The sequence below is a fragment of the Zonotrichia leucophrys genome, chromosome 1, assembly GCF_028769735.1.
Source record: "Zonotrichia leucophrys gambelii isolate GWCS_2022_RI chromosome 1, RI_Zleu_2.0, whole genome shotgun sequence".
NCBI classification, from domain to species: domain Eukaryota; kingdom Metazoa; phylum Chordata; class Aves; order Passeriformes; family Passerellidae; genus Zonotrichia; species Zonotrichia leucophrys.
Genome location: NC_088169.1, coordinates 101,628,320 through 101,646,510, shown reverse-complemented (window position 1 = coordinate 101,646,510; position 18,191 = coordinate 101,628,320). Strand labels below are relative to the sequence as shown.

Genomic DNA, 18,191 nt, shown 5'->3' with positions numbered 1-18,191 from the left:
TATTGCTTCAATACAACACATTCCATGACACCTTTGCTGGAGGGCCAAAGGCCACATTCCTTCCATCTACCCTGCATGCAATTTTCATTCTCTTGTCCTCAATGCATTATAGAAACCAATATTCCTTCCTTCCTTCTCTTTTTTTCTCTCTTCACCCACCTGCCTTCCTACCTACCCTCCTGCCTGCACCCATCACCTCCCCATAACTGCCCCCTCCCCCAAGCTATTGTGGGTTATTACCTCAATCCCTTTCAGCTGAGAAAGGCTTGAGGTAATGACCTGAAACTTCCTGGAAAAGATCCCAAAAAGCCCCAGATGAAAACCACATGCAACACATTAGGGACCCTCATGGCATAAAGAAACATTAGTTCAAGTAACGAGAGTGTACACTGATCAGCTTGTTATATACCAGCTGGTAAGAAGCATGTATGATCAGCCATGAATATGAACCAGGTGGGGGAATTAGCTGATTGGCTAGGTTATGGCAAGAAAAGTGAAAAAATATATTGTCTTTTAGGAAACAGTTTCCTTAATCACCATTCTTAAAGCTGCGCTGGGGATCTGACTCTCTGCAGTAGCAAAAACCTGGAAGAAGTCCACAGAATCTGCATGATGCCAAATGCTATTGGGTTATGAACCTGTGGAGCCCCACTAATGCTTGCTTGATGCTGTAGTCTCGAGGTGAAAAAGCCAGAGAAGTTTTTATTGTAACTACAAGGAGAAAAGAGTTCTCTTTTTCTCTATTCCCAGTTAAAATAATGTCCTTTTTCAGCAGGAACAAGAAAATGCATCACCTCCCCCTCCACCCCTCAGCAATCCTGCAGTTCTCCAGACACAAGCAAGCAAGGGGGGATCATGATGAAACAGTCATTTTGGCCCATCTCCAGGAATATATTTCAGCTTTTGTTTTCCACTTAAGTTGAATGCACTTATGGAAGTGAAGGTGAGTTAATATTGAGTGGCTCTGGGCCTTTTGTGTTGCAGAGCCATCTCATCATCTCAGCATAAGTTTCACATGCAGTAACATGGGAACATGACTTGTGCTTTCTCAGAGTATTGTTTTATTAAATCCAGATGATGCAATTCAGCCCAGAGCCCAGTGCTATCCATTCTTCTTACAAACCAAGGACAATATCCTGCCAGAGGGGTGCAAAGTATCAAAAGTACTGAGCATTTTAACAGGCTGCCCAGGTGTCATGGTTTGATACTGGCCAAACTTCAGGCACTCACAAAAGCCATTCACTTACCCTCTCCTGCTACAGCTGGGCAAAGGAGAGGGGAAAATATTAAGGAAGGGCCTATGAGTTGAGATAAGGATTAGGAGAAAAACAGTCTAGGGGCAAAACAGGTTTAAATTTAAAGGTATAAAGGTTTAAATTTAAAGGTATAAAGTATAAATTTATTATTCACAGAGTCAGAGGAGGATAATGAGAGGTAAAATAAGCCCTTAAAACACCTTTTTTTCCCCTTAGCCCCACCTTCCTTCCCACCAACAGCACAGGGAGACAGGGCATGGAGGTTTTGGTCAGTTTGTCACTTGAGATTGTTTTTTGTTTGCTCAGGGAGAGGAGTCTTTTTTCTGCTATGCTGTGGGGTCCCTCCCATGGGCAAAAGGTGTTCCCAAAACTGTTGTGGCATGGGTCACTTGTCCACAAGGGGTGGAATGTATTGCCTTGGCACAGCCTGGGTTTTGTTAGTGGGAGGGGGCACAGAGATGGCTCCTGTGTGGCAGAGCCAATCCCTACATGGAACATAGGCAAGATAAACTTCTCTGCACTGGGGGATCTTGCAAAAATTTTTGAATTAGTGGAACTTGTTGACACTGGTACATACAAGCAACAGTTTTTCTTCTGGCCAGAGAAGAGAAGGAAGTGAGGACATGTGAGGGAAAGCAACATGGTGGCACAAAGGTCAGTTGGAAAAAAGTGAGGGGAGGAGGTGCTTCAAGCATTGGAGCCAAGATTCCTCTGCAGGCCATGGTGAGGATGGTGGTAAAACAAACTGTCCCCCTGTAATGCATGAAGTCCCTGGGGGATGCAGAGATTCACTTGCAGCCTGTGGGAAAAGTGCTCACACCAGAGCAAGTGGATGGTGGAGAAAGATATGGTCTAGTGGGAGACCAAAGACAGAGAGAGTGAGAGGGGGAGAGAGGGCCCTTGCTTCCAAACTAGAGCAGCCCATCCTTCAAAGACTGCACCCCTGTCATGCTTTGATACTGTCCCAAGGCCAGGCACCCAGAAGAGTCGCTCACTCACCTTCCCCTGCCACATCTGGGCAAAGGAGGGAAAAGGAAAAAAGGTAAACAAAGGCTCCATGGGTGAGATAAGGACTGGGAGAGAACCCTTCAAGGGCAAAACAGGCTCGAGTTGAAGTTGCAAAGTGAAATTTATTACTAACAGAATCAGAGGAGGATAATGAGAAGTAAAATAAGCCCTGTAAACACCTTCTCCCCCCAGCCCCTCCCTCCTTCCCACGGACAGCACAGGGAGACAGGGGGTGGGGGTTGTGGTCAGGTCATCACCAAGATTTTCTTCCACTGCTCCAGGAGAGGAGTCCATCCCCTGTGAGACCATGGGGTCCCTCCCACGGGAGACAGTTCTCTGTGAACTTCCCCATCGTGGGTCCACTCCCACAAGCAACAGCCACACCACACCTGCTGCAGCGTGAATTCCACTCACAGGCAGACAGTTGTCCCAAAACTGCAGCAGCATGGCTCTCTCTTTCCACAGGGTGCAGTCCTCCAAGGACAGGCTGCTCCAGCCTGGGAGCAGGACCCTCTCTGTTCACTGGGTCTCCCACTGGATCACAGCCTCCCCCAGGCATCCACCTGCTCCAGAATGGGCACCTCCTCCATGGGCTGTGGGTGGATCTCTGCATCCCCCATGGATCCATGGCCTGCAGGGGCACAGCTGCTTCACCATGGTCCTCACCATGGCCTGCAGAGGAATCTTGGCTCCAGCATCCGGAGGACCTCCTCCACTTCCATCTCTACTGACCTTGGTGTCTCCATGTTGTTTCCCTCACATATTCTCACCTCTTCGTCTTCTCTGAATGGAAGCAAAGCCCCTTACTTTGTTTTGATTTTCTTCTTAAATATGTCATAACAGTGGCATTACCAGCCTCTCTCATTGGCCCAGTTTTGGCCAGCAGCACATCCATCTTCAGAACCATCAGGGATTAGCTCTGTTGGACATGGTCACAGCTTCTATCAGCTTCTCACAGGAGCTACTCCTGTGGCCCTCCCCTGCTGCCAAAAAAATCAGGCTGTGCCAAATCAACACACCAGGGCAGTGGTGGAGTCCCCATCCCTAGAGGGATTTAGTAGACATATGGATGTGGCACTTGGGGAGGTGGGTTAGTGGTGGGCTTGGCAGTGCTGGGGGAACAGTTGTACTCAATGATCTTAGAGGGCTTTTCCAACCCAAATTGTTCTAAGAGATCTGAAGGAGTAACAGCAGCTTGGGTGCTCCAATACAGTTTTACTCATCACAGCCAAGTAGGGATGTAACCTATTGCGACTGATCTACCATATTGCAAACAACATTGTTCCAGAGCCCAAACCAAGGCAGAAGAAAGAGCTACCAGCAGAGCAGTCTGTCCAGAGCATGGCAATAACATCCTTATGGTGGGGGAAGGAACGCCCATATTTAGGGTTGAAGTCCAGACAGCTGCCAGCTCTTGTGACTTCACTGTGCAAGTCATAATGTCTATGTCTTTTCTTAAAGCCCCAGTTCCGGGAGCTGAGTATGTGGGCTTTCATTTCTTCCCTCCTTGGGGGTAAAATAAAGTTTATTTTTGTTCTCATGGATGTTGAAAAAGCTGGAATATATGTCCTGAGTGTGCCTAAATGTACCAAAACCAAGGAGTCAGAGAAAAATAATCCAGAGAACATTAATCCTTACGAATTTTAAGCCAGCCTTAGAATTTATGAGCCTGTTGTTTCAGATTCATCATTTTGGCATGGTTGGCAGAGATGAAATAGAATATAAGAAACAGCTGAGAGGAAGAAAAGGGAAAGGTAACTTGTTTGACCTTGTTCCCCATGCTGGGGTGCACTGGACAATTATTTACAGTCATTCTCTGCCTCAGTATATTCTCCAAAATTGCCTTGCCTGTCACTTTTGCAAGAGTATAAATGCCAGGCTAGAACTGGAAAGAAATTTTCAGGAAATTTTTGAATAATATTCCACTTGTATTTTATTCACTCTGTGATTTCCATCTCTTTTTTGTTTCTTTTTATGTCTCCTGCTCAGTAGAGATTTTGTAACAAGCCTTTGCCCCAGGCATGGCCTTTTTGCACATTAAGAAGCACAAAAAAAGTAGAGAATAAAAGACAACCTAATTTTTTGTTTTTCGCAGGTTTCCTAAGGGAAGAGGTTTGCCATCTGGGTGGAAATCTGACAAAACAGCACAGGAGGGGTTGGACCCATCAGCCAAGCTGAACAGCTGCAGGGTAGCTACATGAAAATCAAATCACTCCACTGAAATAATTTATTGTAGCTGGTTTGCAGGGATAATAACTAAAAGAAATCCAGCTCTTTTATCTCCTCTTGCAGCATGAGGTCCCATGCCAGACATTTGCAAAGCACTTTTCTGAAGCTGCATTGGGAGTTTCACCTGGAGTGTTGTGCAGGAGTCAGCTAGGAGGGGAAACAACACCAAGTACCACTGTGGATCTGTAATGTGGCATCTCAGTGCTTCACAGTGCATTCCTTCAGCACATCCTGCTTGTAAAACTTCTGTTCATCATCCCCTGTTAGTCCCAAATTGGTAATGCCCAACTGGAGGCATTTTTGGCTGCTCCTTGACATGTGGTGAATGGGTCACTGGCTTGCTGTACCGCCATCTGGGGCTGGGACATCTCAAACCATCTTCCCTCTACCATGGAATGTAGCTCATAGGGCTAGGAGAACTTTAATCACTTGGTCCTCCTGAATCTGAGTGCCTTTAGGTTACCATCTTGTCGCTATAGGACACAAAATAAAATGACATGGACACTGGAGCCTCCAAGGTAAAAAGAAGGGCAGTTTAATTTCTGACTCCAGCATTTGTAGTTTTCCAAAAGTGCCAGTGGATTGGAGGATGACAGTGCCACTTCTCCAATAACATTGGACAAGCCAACAGTCCGTCAAATTTTTCCTCTTCCAGAAAAGAATGTAAAACAACAATTATTTACATAAAACTGCGTGAGAAAGTTCATTATAAGAATGTAAACATCAGAAGACTTAGAAAAACTTAGACGAACACCATCTAGGTCCCAGTTCTCCTCCACCTGAAAATACTCTTCCAGACCATTACCTCCTTGTCCTTGGCTCTCAAGGACACAGTGCCTGCCTTCTCTGTTGGCCAGATGTGTGCTCAGATGATTGCGCTGACTTTGCTGCTCATCAGTGTTAATTTATATCTCTAGGACTAAATCCTGGCAATTAACAATGAAAGTTCTTAAACTGAATTGATTGAAGAAATAAATAGCAGGAAAATATATACAAATAAGGGCTGCTAAGAAACCACATCCAATTTGACAGAGAAGTTCTCAAACACTGATGGGGCCACACCTTGAATCTTGTCTTCATTTTCAGATCCCTCGCAACAAGAAAGACACTGGGCACTGGAGGGTGTCCAGGGAAGTGAATGGAGCTGGGGAAGGGTCTGGAGCACAACTCTGATGAGGAGTAGCTGGAAGCTCTCAGTCTGGAGAAGAGGAGGCTCAGGAGGAACTTTCTCACTCTACAACTCCCTGACAGGAGGGTGCAGCCAGGTGGGTCAGTTCTCCCAGGTAACAAGTGCTTTGAAAAGAGGAAATGGCTTCAAGTTGTGCCAGAAGAGATTTGAATTGAATATTAGGAAATATTTCTTCACTGAAAGGGTTATCCAGCCCTGGCACAGTCTGCCCAGAGTGGTGGATTCCCCATCCCTGGCAAGATTTAAAAGCAGTGTAGATGTGGCACTTGGGGATATGGGTTCATGGTGGCCTTGGCAGTGCTGGGGGAAATGGTTGGACTCAGTGATCTTAGAGGGCTTTTCCAAACTAAAATATTCTATGATTCTATGAAAAAGTTCTTTTAACTTTTAAAACTAAACAAAATTAGTCCAAAATTATTCACAGACCAAGATGTGCTGGTAGAAAGGGACTTCTGGAGGTCTCATCCATACAAACATGAAGCAGCATAATCTATTACCTGTTTTATTTGCCACTACAGAAAACTGTTAGGCTTTAACCATCCATCTAACTATTCCTTCAGAAGCTGGAGGCTGCTTTTAAATCTTCCCCTTAAAGAAGCTCAACTCCCTTAGGCTCATCTTGTAGGTCTTGGAGTGCCTGACAACCTTGGTAGCTTCACAGAGCTTGGTGGTTTTTAACCTCACCTGGAAGGATGATGGACCAAGAAAGGGGCAATGCAAGGAAAACAGGAAGAGCCTTTCCTCACAGGAGTGCTAGTCCAGCTTTGGAGCATCAAGGAATTTGCACATCTCTGAAAATATGGTGGTAAGTGCAAGAGCAGATTTACTGGGTAGACCGAGAAAATCCATCATCTTTTCCCTCTTAGCCCTGCTCCATCTATCACACACACAATGCTACATGATGAGGAGCCAGACTGTTGCCCTTTTTATATTACAGCTCCCCAAAGCCCTGAAGCACTTGAGTCCAAATTCTGAGGTCTCTCAGGCTGTTCTTTGGCAATGGAGCATAACACACACCATGCAGTTTGTTCTGCCTTTCCATTACAAACCTCTTTTAAGTTGCAAGCGACTTACCCACACTTCAGCAGCTCAACTTGACATTTCCTGTGCCTTGGGATGATTTTGTGGTGTGAAATTTTCACAAAACCCTGGCTCGTGAACCTTAAGTGGATTTGCCAATGTCTTCTTTTTTTTAAAAAATTCGCATGGTCAGAATCTTGGTTGATGTCTGCAGTTCAGAACTATTAATGTTGCTGCTGCTGCTATGTAGGCAAATGGTGAACTCTGGAGAAAGCATTATGTTTTCATGATACTGCTAATTCTTATTCAGGAATAAGCCCTTTTTTTCCTCTCTGAATTAAGTTTTGCCTGGGCTGTAGGGAGCTCACGTCCATGTAGTGTGGTGCAAAGCCTTAGAGACAAGAAGCATGATCCCTCCAGTGTCTGACCCAGGTCTGACCCAGATAGTGCCAAGGTATTGCTGACACTTGGAGGTTCCTGCCTGATGCTCCACAGATGTTTCAGTGCTGGTGAGGTGCTCCATTGGAATGACTTCTGCACAAGTATGCCTTTATTTTTAGTGCTTTGATTTGCAATTTCCATTTATACTGTCGTCCTTTTTCTCCACAAATTTGGTAACTTCTTTGCCTGGACCTAGTTTCTCAGTCCAGGTGCCATGAATTCCCTAGCTCATTGCAAGGAAAGACCTGACAACAGATCCAACAGCACCATGATGCATGGCATAGCAGGCACGCTGGAAGGAAGGGATGCATTCCAGAGGGGCTTTGGCAGTCTGGAGAGCTGGGCCTGTGCAAGCATCGTGATGCTCAAAAAGGCCAAGTGGAAGGTCCTGCACATAGGCTGGGGCAATCCAAGCACAAGTGTAGGCTAGACAGAGAATGGATCAACAATAGCCCTGTGGAGAAAGACTTGGGTGTGTTTGTGTATGAAAATCTCAATCTGACTCAGCAAAGCACACTCACAGCTCAAAATCCAACCACATCCTCAGCTGCATCAAAAGAGGTGGGACCATTGGGTCAAGGGAGGGGTATCTGCCCCTGAGCTCTGCTCTATGGACACCTCACCTGGAACACAATGTACAGCTTGGGGCCCTCAACATGAGAAAGATGTAAACCTGTTTGAACAAGTCCAGAGAGGAGTCACCAAGTGATCACACAACTGGAGCACCTCTCCTATGAAGACAGGTGGGAGAGTTGGAACTTTTCTTCTCTGGAGAAGAGAAGGTTGCAGGGAGACCATAGAGCCCGTGCCAGTGCCTAACGGAGGCTTACAGGAAGGCTGGGGAGGGACTTTTCACGAAGTCATGTAACGATGAGACATGGGGGAATGGCATTAAGATCAAGGAGGATACGTTTAAATTGGATATAGGGATGGAGTTCTGAGCAACCCAGTCTAGTGGAAGGTGTGCCTGCCCATGGCATAAGGTTGGAAAAAGACGTTTTTTGAGGTCCCTTCCAACCCAAACCATTCCATGATTTTATGATTCTATGAGCTGTCTCATTAGCCAGACCCCAGACTTGCACACAGCTCCCCTGATCCCAGGATTAGGATGGGTGACAGGAATATCTAAATTAAGGTGTCAGCTAACTTCCCAGTTTGCCTTTCCCAAGCAGCCTTTTCTTTGCTTTTGTTCCCCTCCATCACCCCAAATGAGAGATTTCCTCTCTGGTTTGTGCAGCCAAAAAACCATTTATCTTCATTTCAAATCTGTTAAAAAGAATCACTTCAAGGCCTGTGGAGGGCTTGAAAAATGTGCTAATATTAAGCAGACTTTCATACTAAAATCTCTGTATCCTATGAAAGGTCAGTCAGTTCAGTTCATATGCTACAGGAAAGACAAATAACAGCATTAATGACCGGATCTGGTAAAGAATTAACTGCAGTCAAGGAAGTTTCTAAGGCAGCCATGGGGTCAGGGCTGTAATGTGTTAGTTACTCACATGGGGTAGTCATGCAGCTAAACCCATCTCACTGAGTGGTTATATCAGTGTGATGTATGTCATAGACCTGTGAACCTGAAAAGTAGTCACATTTCTCTTGCCTGTGGTGGTTTCTTCTCTTTCACAACACACCCTAGGGCCTGGACAAGTTGGGCTGGGGAAATCTGTCTGTATTTTTGGAGTACTTTTTGAATCAGTTATCTCTTTTTCCCTAGCTACATCTAGATATTCCAAAATCAGATCCTTATAGGGATCACAGCACTCATCTGTTTAATAAATATTTTTAGAAAGGTATTTAGTCTTGATTTAGAACTCAATGCATCTATAGATAAGCCATCCAAAGAGTTGTTTATGCTTCTCTTGAAAAGACAAACATGTCTTGTCACCCTTCTTGACTTATCTGCTTCCAGTTATGGCATCTGGTAGCACTTCTGATGGTTTTGCAACCTCCACTGAAACCTGGTGAGGAGACAAAGGTGCTTGCTGATTCTTTTAATTCACTGAACACAGAAAAAAACATAGAAGAATAAGTGCTTTTGGGTTCTTCTCTACACTGAAACCTTATTCAGCCTGAGTGGAAGCCAGAGTTGCACCTAAAATGTGCAACCCAGCCCATGGTTGGACAAGAGAGCTGTGAAGCCCTGCAGGGGCCAGGCTAGGTGAAAGTTTATTCGAAAACAGTTCCATTCCAGGACAGGCAGAAGGGGTCCTGTGGTCCTGGCAGGTCGCAGCCCTGCATCAGGAGATGCCAAAGTATCAATCTCTTTATTTTAAATAAACAACTCAGAACTTCATGTGAGCATGAGCCCTGCAGTACTCTTGTTTTACAGAGACTGCATTACTTGATGCTGGCTTGGGCTCTTGAAAGCCAGGCTGATGGTTGGGGCTTGGTGAGACCTCTCAGATTGTCTGTTCTCTACTCCACTGTGGTGGATGGACTGTGCCAAGGGCAGGCACTGGAGATTTCCTCCACCTCTGTCTTCCATGCATTTCAAATTGGGGCACTCAAGTCCTGCCTGCCCTAAAGCACAATCCCAAGCACAGCTGATGAGTGCAGAGAGGAACTTTTCCAGATCTCCAGCACTGGGAGTTTGGCCATGGGGAGGAGAAATATCTTGCCATTGTCCTACCTGCATCAGGGTTTCAGCTCAGGCCACTGAGCTACAAAGCAGGTGCCAAATTGGTAGTAGTGGGCTCTTCTGAGTCCATGACATCCTGACCCAGATCTCACTTCATGTCTACATGGATCACATCCCTGCAGTTAATAACTCCTGAAAGTTATTTTTGCTGATAAGCACTTGGGACACATGCAACCTTTTATAAACACTCTGGAGACATGCAACCACTTATAAACACTGATAAGTAGGGGTGAAAACAAAACAAAATTGCAACGTGAAGAGTAATGGGGAAATCTGTGCTCTGAGTTTGATGGGGTTGGGTTACTTTTAGAGGAGCAGGCAAATATGCCCATGTCTAGTCAGCGAGAAAAAGTGTAAAAAAGCACAAGTAAATATATGTGGTCACAATCTGTCCTGGCTTTCTGTTTCTCTTTCAGTCTCTTTTCCCCTCTTTGCTCCCTTTTCTCTCCCTCTTCAGTAAGAACATTTATCTTTTTATCAATAAACAGTCCTCAGAGTTTTATTTTTGTCCATGAAAGCTTTCAAGAAGAATCCTCCATGACTCCCCTTTTACAGCGGGATGGGACACCCCCATTCACAGGCAGGGATAATCAGGTTGCTCCAAGCCCCATTCAGCCTGGTCTTGGACACCTCCAGGGATGGGATATCCACAACTTCCCTGGGCGACCTTTGCCAGGGCCTCACTACCCTCACATCAAAGAACTACTTCTTAATATCCAGTCTAAACCTATTCTTTCAATTTGAACCTATTCCCCCTTGTTCTGACATAAACGCTCTTGTAAATAGTTTTGCCCTGTCTTTCCTGTAAATTCCTGTTGGGGTTTGACATTGGCCCACAAAAGTTGTTCATTCACTGTCCCCTGCCACAGATGGGCAGAAGACGAAGAAAAATTAACAATGGCTTCATGAGTTGAGATAAGGACCAGAAATAAAACACCCCAAGGGCAAATCAGGCTCAACTTAGAAGTACAAAGTGAATTTATTACTAACAAAATCAGAGGAGGATAATGAGAAGTAAAATAAGCCCTTGAAACACCTTTTCTTCCCCCAGCCCTTCCCTCCTTCTCACCAACACCACAGGGGGACAGGGGGTGGGAGTTTTGGTCAGTTCATCAGCTGAGTTGTTCTTCTGCTGCTCCAGGAGAGGAGTCCTTCCCCTGTGAGACTGTGTGATCCCTCCCATGGAAGACTTCTCCATTAACTTCTCCAGTGTGGTTCCAATCTCGCAAGCAGCAGTCCTTCTAAAACTGCTGCAAACATGGGCTCCCTCCATGGGCAAACATTCCGCCCAAAACTGCTGTATCATGGCTCTCTCTTTCCACGGGGTACTGTCAGTCCTCCAAGGACAGGCTGCTCCAGCCTGGGAGCAGGGCCCCCTCCCTGCACCAGGCCTCCCACTGGATCACAGCCTCCTCCAGGCATCCACCTGCTCTGGTGTGGACATCTCCCCCATGGGCTGTGGGTGGATCTCTGCATCCCCCATGGATCCATGGCCTGCAGGGAGACAACCTGCTTCACCATGGACATCACCATGGTCATCACCATGGCCTGCAGAGGAATCTCAGCTCCAGCACCTGGAGCACCTCTTTGCCCTCCTTCTCCACTGACCTTGGTGTCTCCGTGTTGTTTTCCCTCACATATTCTCACCTCCTCTTCTCTGACTAAAAGAAAAAACTGTGTGTGCCCTGCTCTGTTTTGATCTTCTTTCCTTCATAAATCTGTTATCACAGAGGCATTTCCACCATCTCTAGGCTTGGCCCAGCAGCATGTCCATCCTCAGAGCCATCAGGGATTGGCTCTGCTGGACACGGTGGAAGCTTCCAGCAGCTTCTCACAGGAGCCACCTCTGCGGCCTCCCCCTCTACCAAAAACCAGGCAGTGCCAAACCAACGCAACTGCTGATCAGAAATGCAACATAAAGTGGAAGTGACCCCTGACACTAACTTAAAATTAGACTTCATGAGCCTTCAACCAAGAAACTGTTCCCCCAGCCCCCTTTAAAACCCAACAAAGGAAAACATTTGGTAGCTATTATCAGTGTTTATGATAAGCTATGTTAAAATATGAAGTGGGGGAATTTATCTTTATTTCCTGGGATAACATTGATGAAAAATATGCTGTTCCATCTTGATTTTCAATCACTCGAATGAACTTTGTCATGCATTTATTTGGCTTGATGTACCTCACTGATCTGGGAAGGGAGTGAGGGCAGGGAGCAGGGAGAGGGCAGGTTTGGTAATTTAATCTGATGCAGATAGCTTTATTAGCTGCCCTCAGATCTGTTCCTGACTGAACACGAAGATGTCAGATATCTCATCACACTACTTTGGGGAGAAGGCACGTCCTCCATTATGGTGTAACCATCAGCAAATGGTTTGCAACACTTTTCATTACGCTTAAGTCTTCTAATAATTTTCTGCCCGAGTATGGGTGGGCCCTTCTGCCCACAGGGACTTCTCCTCTGCAGAATTAAAGTAAAAACTTTGACAAAAAACAAGGTCAAAGCTAACATGCCTCCCTGCCTCCCCCTTTCCAGTAGGTGAGATTCAAATATTATCTACCAGATTTCTTGAGCCTAAGACAGTATTAGGAGACTGTCAGTTCTGGCAAGATGAGGTGAAAGAGGTTTGTTTGGGGCTTTTTTTGTTACTAAGTTTTTTGTAGGACTAACTGGTCACTGAACTGCAGTGCTGCTGTTAGATGCACTACAGGGAACCCAGGAAAGACCTGGCAGAGATTTACTTATGAAAAGTACAAAGCAATTTTCTGGGAATAGAATTAAAGCAGGGCTAGCAAGTTCACACTGCTGTATTGCCCATGCAATCAGTAGCTTTGCTATTGATTGCTGTGGGCCTGGACTGCAAAGAGCTAATTCCATGTGTGCATTTACATCTGATTCAGAATTGCTCTTTTAAATCTTTTTGCATCCAGGGGTGGGCAGTTTTTTAGCTGGTGCTGAAAATTTTTGCTGTAATCCTGAAAGTGTTCTTGAGTTTCACCAGCTAAGAACCTGGGAGCTGAGGGGAATTTGTAGCTAAAAAACCCAGAACCATGAGAAGAATATTACATCTCTGAGCAATTGCCACTCATTGACCTGTCATGAAAACATCTTTTCCCTAAAAAGTCTTTTTGAGTTGTGTTGTAAAGAGCTGAGCTGAAATGAAGATGTTTCTCCTGGGGCACAGCACCACTCATTAGAAGACCAGATCAGCTCAGCCTCTTTCCCCATGCTATCTCTTTCAGACACTCAACTGATGTGTGCTGCAAACTGTAAATCAATGTGCTGGGTTTGGCTGAGAGAGAGATAATTTTCTTCATAGTGGCTGGTGTATGACTACATTTTGGATTTGTGCTGGAAACAGGGCTGGTAACACAAGGATGTTTTCATTATTGCTGAGCAGGACTTAAAGCCAAGGCCCTTCCTGCTCTTCACCCATCCCATCCCACCAGCAAGGGGGTTGGGGATGCACAAGGAGCTGGGATGGGACATGGCTGGGACAGCAGACTTTAAGGCATCATCCTCAGCATTTAGAGCTGAGGGGAAAAGGAGGAATGGAGAAGCCTTTGGAGTGATGGCATCACATGATGGAACTCTTCTGTCCTGGGGATGGCTGAACACCTGTCTCACCATGGAAGTGGTGAATGAACTCCCTGTTTTGCTTTCCCTGTTAAACTGTCTCTCTCCCAATACACAAGTTTTCTCTCTTTGACCCTGTCTATTCTCTCATGGCAAGAGTGTGTGGGACTGAGCTGCCTGTTGGGACTAAACCACAGCAATCACCCAATTCCCTGCTTTGCCTGAGTATATCCTGCTGATCACACATCCCATTTTTTGGTGTTTTTTCCCTTACAAGAAAAAACCCAAAAGTACAACCAGCCTCTCATGAAGTAGAGTTCAATTTAACAGATGTTTGTTCATTTATGGCAAAGTCCTGGTTATGGGATGGGGAAGGTTGTTTGGTTCTTGGACAAAAGCAACTATATTACCTCAATGCAAAACCCTGCCTCATCTTGGGAAGAGGAAACATTAGAAATAACAACAAGTGAGACCAGACAAGAAAGATATAATGTCTCATTTTGCAGAATGTGCACAAATTGATTTATTATTTACAACCATCTCTCTCAGCAGAGAGGAAACTTCAGGAATGATTTCTCTCACTTGCTCTCTTGCTTCATACTTTTATATGAGGTGTTTGTGTCCCTACCATTGGAGGTTTGCCCTGTTCGTGCTGTGCAGGAACATTTCTTGTCCGAGGCTTGCTTCATCCTGTATCTTTGCAGATTCCTGTGCACATGCCATACAGAGGGAGAGTTTCTGAATTATGAAAAGCAGGTGAAGAAGCTGAGGATGGTGACCCAGAGACCCTGAAATAAGTTACTCTGCCTGCTGCATCAAGGGCCAGGCTGTCTGACACACAGTGAAGCACAGGGACTGGGCTTGTCCTCTGGTGCTCAGCACAAAGCTCATACATAGGAGGACACCACTGGAGAGTCCATTTTGTGGTTCATGGAAAGAAAGGAGTGTTTTCAGAAGGAATGGGCTGAAATGCTCTCTGATGTTGGCTTTGTTGGGTCAAGGGTGCCCCAGACTTTAGGTAACTACTTGAGCTTGTGTAAAATGAAATCTAAAACCCATAGATCTCAACTGAGAGACTAAAGGAGAAGTTGAGGTAGAGGAGAGGGGGTGGAAATGGTCACTGACTGGAGGAGGAGGGGGTCCTAAGAGGAATGATAGAATAGAAATCAAGGCAGAAAGATAACTTGGCTGAGGAGTGAAAGATACAGGAGGCAAAGCTCCTTTAGTGAATTCCTGGATAAAGAGGAGAACAATTCTTCACAGCCATCCCCATCTGTCCAAATGTCTAAACTATGAACCCTTGTGCTCCAACGAGAGCTCCACCAAGAGCTGTGAGAGTAGGAAAAGTGAATTCCCACGTGTGTGAAAGTGCAGAGCAGATAGAAGATTTACCAGACACCAATAGGATGCCAAAAAAGTAATGGAAAATTTACCAGACAGAGAGATGGTATTAGCTGGAAATACAGAGATTAGAATGGGACAGAGGGCTTGGACAGAAATGCAGCTGATTTCTGTGCCCAGATTTTTGGGAACAGATGTACTCTCAAGAACACACCAGGAAGTTAAAGAGGTGGCCAAATGCAATCAAGGATATTTGAAGTCTGCTGAGCAGATGTTATACAGGCAAGGAAATGCTGGCCAAACAACAAACAGAGACAACCAAAATATACAGCATCCCCAGGAGGCTCTTGAAGGAACCAGGAAAGGGCCTTTTCACTGCAAGCCACACAAACTGCCTCATCACTGCAGAAAAGTGCTCAGAGTGGGAGGTGAACTGTCAGATAAAACACAAGAAAGCAAAGGAGCATTTCAGGCAGGCACCTTGTTTGACTTGAAGTAACTTTGCATGACTTAGACACGAATAGAAATCCTGTCCTGGCATGTCGCCCTCCAAGCATGACCAAACAGCAAAGCTGAACCACTGGTTTTGTTTGATAATTCTGTGCTGAATGAGGCAAAGACAGCACATGGTGAGTAATTCTCTAGGGCAGAAATACTCTTATTGAAGGGCAGCATGACTCTCCAATCCAAGCATCAGAGTCCAAATACTTGCACAGCTTGAAGGAACCAAAGAGAGTGAAAGAAAGTACAAGATGGGAAGGAAGAGAGCCAAAATCCAGGGTTTACCTCTTTCTGACAAGCTAGACACCTTGTAGAATATATTTTGGGATATTTTCTTGGAACAAAACATGAATGTGTAAGTATATTTCATATACTGACATGTAAAAGGCATATAAGAAAGCAGTTCTTTGAAGCCACAAGTATATTTGCATACAAGCTTCAGATGCAGATATGAGAGATTACAGACCTGCTGAGACTTGACCAGAGGGGCAGAGAGGGAAAGATGGGCCATGAACTAGCAGTGGAAAAAGAAACATGTGCAAAATACCCCCACAAGACAGACATTCTGGAGAGTTTCCTGTTCTAAAAGCAAAGGTCAGTCCTAGCTCACTTTAAGAAATTCATTAAAAAAGTCAAGGTCTTTGCATCAAAGGGTAAAATCTCTGGTCCAGCTGGACCAGCTGGTCCACTGCTAGACCTAACCCCTCTGTGAGCAAGCTATGGGCCCTACACTACCTATATATTCAATAGCTAAACCACAGACTAGGTAGAGACAGAGAAACCTCTCTGAACTTGACATTTAGTCATGTAAGAATTCAAAAGTAGTAAGTATTCAGCTGATATTCCTCCAAAAGCTGTTGCTTCAAGCAATGTACAACATAAAAAGAGATAATAAAGGGAGCATGGTGAAATGTGATGTATGAGATAAATTACTATCACTTATTTGTATTTCCAATTTTCCTCTTGACAAAAAACAAAACAAAACAAAACACCTCCAAACCCAAAATCACACGGAAAAGGGGACTTTACCAAAGGTAATATCTGCACAGGAGAATGTAACATGATAGCATGCTTCAACCAGTTTTGGGAATGGAGGGATCTCTAATTGTCGGAAATGGTCAAATAGGGAAGGACAGCAATGGAAAAAGAAAGGATTAGGTCTGACTGTTGAAACTCCCTGTTTATACTTGAACTCTGACATTTGGTATAGCAGATTTGCTGGAGGGTAAGTGAAGAGGGTTATGGTACAAAAGAAGAGGAAAAATGTATGGTCTGGGAGTAATTTATTGCTTGTGTTTTAAGATTAAGGAGATTTGACAGATTCCTTCCCTGAAGTTCCTTGTTCCAAGTGCAGGTTTTTGGAGGCTGGTGTAGAAAAACAATCCATCTGTCTGTCTGGTTTTTGTATACGCATCTATCTGCCTGACTGTCAGTCATGGTCTTTAGATCTAAACATAATTTCCTTATTCATTTGGAGGATGGGTGCACAGGAAAGTGATAATCTGCAACACACTGAAAGCTGCATTGCATTGAAAAAAAAAATCCCTTTCCCTTCCAATCTGTTAGATTGATGGACCAGAAAGGATATTGAATCCATCATCCTGGCTGTGTGTGTTTAGTACTAATGGAACATGAAACACATTTGGGTCCCATCTGTTGGGAAATTCAGATGAAAGCTTCCTTTCTGGATGTCTCATTTTCACAAACACCAAAATGCGATGGGACTTGAAAGAACTGTGCTGTTACTTAGTGTGAAGATTGCACAGATAGGATTTGGCTCCATTAATAAGCACTGTGTTCAGAAAATCCTCCTCTCTAGGACTGCGTATACTCCACCAGGAAAGTGAAGAAGCAAAGGTCTGCAAACCCGTGAATGATGATTTTTCATGCTCATTTAAGATGCTTTGATTTTCACAGGGTACCAAGTGGAAGTTTCAACCTCTGAAACTTGATGCACCTTCAGTCAGTAGTGGTTTTGTCTCTCCAGTTTGGCTCTACTCATTTTATTCGATTAAGTCCACATAATGCAGACATCTTGAACCTAAAACCAGTCTTATGAAATCAACCTTCTTATTTCAGACAGGCAATATATGCCAAAGGGCAGCAGCACTGGTGAAGCCCTGGTCACACAGCAGATAGTTGCAAAACCTGTTTTGACTTCAGAGAAGAAGGAATGAAACTGTTTCCTCAGGCATAAAAGGCATATTTCATAACAGGCATTTTGTATAAGCCTATCTAAAACTTCTATTTTTAAATTCCATGGCTAGGATCTGCCTGAAAGGCAGTCACTGGAAAGCAAACTCAGCACACACTGTCCTGTCTGTAGTTTGGACAGAACATCACCACTAAAATAGGCTGTTTCCATCTCCCCAGTGCTCTTCTCCTGCATCTAGGATGGTGTGAACACCAGCTTGGTATGTCAAAGATTCAGGCTCAATGTCTCACCTTGTCACTCACTTCAGGGGTGACCTCGGCCAAAGCGCTTCATCTTCATTCCCTTTCTGGGACAATAACAGTAAAATCAAGAGCTGATGTTACAAAGTATTCAACATCTTGGGTGAATATCTTAGACATGGATCTGCTGAGTGAGTTCCAAGGAGGCCAAAAAAATGCTCTGAGAGCTCGAGCCTTTCTGCTCTGAAGACCGGCAGGGAGAGCTGGGGATGTTCAGCCTGGAGAAGAGAAGGCTCTGGAAGACTTTAGAGCCCCTGGCAGTGGCTAAAGGGGCTTCAAGAGAGCTGGAGAGGGACTCTGGACAGGGGCCTGGAGGGACAGGACAATGGATAATGGCTGATGACATTCTGACTGTTTCTGGAGCTGGGACAGGGATTAAACTGATGTCTGTACTTAAGGCTGAGACCTAAATTCTACCCTGCCAATTGATCTTGGCCTCTTTTTAGGTAATTTCCTTGATCTTCAAGGTTTCCCTGCCCTTCCTTGAGGGAAAAAAAAAAAATAACTGCAGTGTGGAAAAACACAAAGGATGTGAGG

At 44.8% G+C, this 18,191-nt stretch overlaps 1 long non-coding RNA gene across 1 annotated transcript; it reads left to right on the top strand.

The window, feature by feature from the left end:
• The first annotated feature begins 363 nt into the window (after positions 1-363).
• LOC135443036 (uncharacterized) lies at positions 364-902 on the top strand. Its single transcript, XR_010438776.1, has 3 exons — positions 364-415; positions 518-681; positions 773-902. It is a non-coding gene; the product is annotated as an uncharacterized LOC135443036 (long non-coding RNA).
• The last annotated feature ends 17,289 nt before the right edge of the window (positions 903-18,191 follow it).